The following is a 3505-nucleotide window of genomic DNA, read 5'->3' as shown; positions in this document are numbered from 1 at the left end:
ATATAAAGCAACACAAACAATTATTGGGCTTCATCTTCTGGACAAGAATGCCAAGTTAGTCTCTCCTCATAAAATGCAATTACAATTTGAGGGCACTTCATGTTTGCCTCTTTTGCCAGCACCAAGTCTGCCTCATCTGAATTTTTCCACTTCATAAGAAACATTAATTCTCCACCACTGTCCGTGGCACCAACTATTCTTCCAGGATCAATACCTCTGGCAAAGCCTCTTGGTTTGTCACCAGCATCTCTTTTCGTCTTTGATTTACTGTCATCAGATTCACTGTTAGATAAAGATTTTCTTTTTGTACCATCTTTTTCTTTACCAGCTTTTTGAGAATTAAGAAATGCTTCAATTAATTCTGGACCATCTCAATTTTCTTCAGGTTTGCCAGTATTGTCAGCATCTGTAAATTCCTTCCACTTCAGGGAATACTCCACCTTCCCATTCATTACACGTCGGTCCAGCACTTTTTCTACCACAGATTCTTCAGGTTCTGCCTCTTCGACTTTTTTACTCTCTCCATTCTGTTTCCTTCCCATTTTTTGTTCACCGCCTCCGAGCTGCTCCAGGTCCCGGGTCTGCGGCGTCAACGGCACTGCGCGCCTACAGCTCAAGCCACATTCGAAGAGGAGCTGTGGAAACTTTTTACTGTTATCAGTGGCCTGTTTTTATTCTGAGGAATAGGTTTTTGTATCTGTATTGACTTAACATATATCAAGCAGTCATCTGAACCATAAATGCAGGTGCACATAAAAAGAGACCGAAGATGTTATTCTCATATGTTTTTCTTAATTTCATATTTGCTATTCAATTTTTGGTCACAATTTTTTAGAAAAAGTTTTTCTATTGGTGTTGTTTAAATTACAATATTTTTATGCAAACGAAGCGATAGCCTTCTGCATTTGTTTGCCGGCCGCACCCTCCCCCGGCAAGGCACCTTCACAAGCACTGCTGTGCGAATCCTCTTCCACACGTTTCTGTAAAAGATTAGCAAAGTGTGCTTCAAAAATACCTTGCAGGGAGGGGGGGGGGCGCAACCGGCAAACAAACGCAGAAGGCTCACGTTATTTGCATAAAAATACAGTAAGTGTACAATAGCACAAAAAATATATTCCCCCTACAAAGTATAAAATACAACAATTAAAAGTCAACTCGATTAGCATTAATAATCTTGGTTCTTGCCTGTCTCCTGTGCTAACCGTGTTTCTCAGCTTGATAAATATCCTTCTAGATATTTGTCAATATATTTTACATACTCATTTTTATTTTCTTTGGTGTGAACGTTATCTGAAATAGCTTCTCAATCCAGATCCTCTTAATTGGTTTTATAATCTTGATCATCACAGAGTTATACGATTAGGTGAAAATGAGCAAACTGAACCTTAACTAGGTGTGACTAGACTCTAAAACACTGACTTTTTAAAAATGTGGGGGGTTCCTAAAATAACAATAAAAGTAATAATAATTGCAAAGTAATTAAATTAATGTGATAAAAATTATGATAATTATGCATAAAAGTAAATATACCAATGAAAAATAAAGATAATTCAAGTTTAATGATTATAATGTTGAAAATGAGCCCCTAAAAATGTGTCTGATACATAGTAGGTCCTTAATGTCTTATTTCTCCATGAATTTATTAGCTATACCTTTCAGGGGGCAACAATGGAGCACGTATATAATAAAGATTTTCATATCATAGTGAATCATTATATAAGTATTAACAAACATACAGAAAATCATGTTTAAAAAAAAGTGCTAACATTCATAGAAATGAGGGAATTTAGATTAAAGTTATCTATCAAAGGAGCCTGAGGGGGAAAACTGTGATACAACATTCTTCGTAACTAACCCCACTGTGCTGGTGTATGTTTTGCAGCTTCATTGGAGTCATCTAAATTTCTTGGGCAAATAAATATTTAAGAACGCTAAATATGTTTTTAGCGACATCTAAACATTCTCTGTAAAATAGAAATTACTCACAGGATTAAAACCTCATTCTTCAGTTCAAGTTCTTGTTTATTTTCAGTCTGTATCACTGAAATGCTCTCTTTCACCATGGCTATGGCACTGGGGATTTGCTATGCATACTCATTTTGAGAGAATCTATTATTTATTATTTCCTCAACAGACCTTAATGGTTATATTTTGTGTTTGACAGTTTGGTAAATAAATTTTTAAAAATCTCCCTTCTTCACCCCCTCTCCTGCTGAGCTGCTGAGCCCTATCTGCCAACTTTCAGCACAGATTGAATCTGTACAACTGAGTTTCAACCCATGAAAAACATTCGTCTGCAATGGAAATGCTGATCCTGCACTAATTATAGTGGTGTTAACTGCGCCATTATAGTTAGAGATGTGCTGACCCTCTTAGCTGGTTTTGCTTTCAGAACATCAAGAGACAGCCTCCTTTTGCCAGCCATTCATCAGCTTCTTTTAAATTTAGTAACAATTTCGTGGTAAATGTGTTCCTTAATATAGTTTCTTTGGCTCCTAAGACGTTGAGTGTTCCTCTCAGATGCAGAATCCTGGGTTACAAGGGCTTGAAGAAAACTAAGGACATGATTTAAACTACATAATTGTTCTACAGTCAGAAATGTACTTCAGTCATTCCTCTCTACATTCTCAGTATTCTCTCCTACATTCAAAGCTATTTGAGGATTTGGGGAAGCTACTTACTCTTTCCTCAACCCACCTCACCCCCAACTTCTGACCTTTATTCTAAGAATGTTCTATTTGCATTTACTCTGACCAGCTTCAGTGGAGATAGGAAACAGCTGGCCAGCTTTTCCCCTGAAACCCATTTATTAAGGCCATGGTTAAGGCAATTCTTAGTCTACTCTCTCAATTTCTCATAACCTCTAATTAGTTCACACTTCTTTTTTTTACGGTCCTTTATGGAGCGCTGGTGACAGAGTGGTTAAGAGCTACGACTGCTAACTAAAAGGTCAGTAGTTCAAATCCACCAGCTACTCCTTGGAATGTCTATGGAGCAGTTCTAATCTGTCCTATAGGGTTGCTATGAGTCGAAATTGACTCAACACCAAGGTTTTTTTTTTTTTAATTGTGCTTTAAGTGAAAGTTAACAGTTCAAGTTAGTTTCTCATAGAAAAATTTATACACACATTGTTATGTGACCCTAGTTGCTCTCCCTATACTGTGACAGCACACTCCTCCCCCCCGCCCCCGGATTTCCCGTGTCTATTCAACGAGCTTCTGTCCCTTCCAGCCTTCTTATCTCGCCTCCAGACAGGAGGTGCCCATTTAGTCTCATGCATCTGCTTGAGCTAAGAAGTACACTCTTCATGAGTATCAGTTCATATCTTATAGTTCAGTCTAATCTTTGTCTGAAGAGTTGGCTTCAGGAAGGGTTTTAGTTTTGGGCTAACAGAGAGTCCAGAGGCCGTGTCTTCCAGGTGCCTCCAGTCTCAGTCAAACCATTAAGTCTGGTCTTTTTACTAGAATTTGAGTTCTGCACCCCACTTTTCTCCTGCTCTGTCAGT

General features: G+C 38.1%; 1 pseudogene; it reads right to left on the bottom strand.

The window, feature by feature from the left end:
* Positions 1-20: 20 nt before the first annotated feature.
* On the bottom strand, positions 21-614 carry LOC101349695 (chromobox protein homolog 3 pseudogene; annotated as a pseudogene).
* Positions 615-3505: the final 2891 nt, after the last annotated feature.

Source organism: Trichechus manatus, unplaced genomic scaffold (genome assembly GCF_000243295.1).
Source record: "Trichechus manatus latirostris isolate Lorelei unplaced genomic scaffold, TriManLat1.0 scaffold00032, whole genome shotgun sequence".
NCBI lineage: Eukaryota > Metazoa > Chordata > Mammalia > Sirenia > Trichechidae > Trichechus > Trichechus manatus.
The sequence above is the reverse complement of the archived record's forward strand: the minus strand, read 5'-3'. Positions and strand labels throughout refer to the sequence as shown.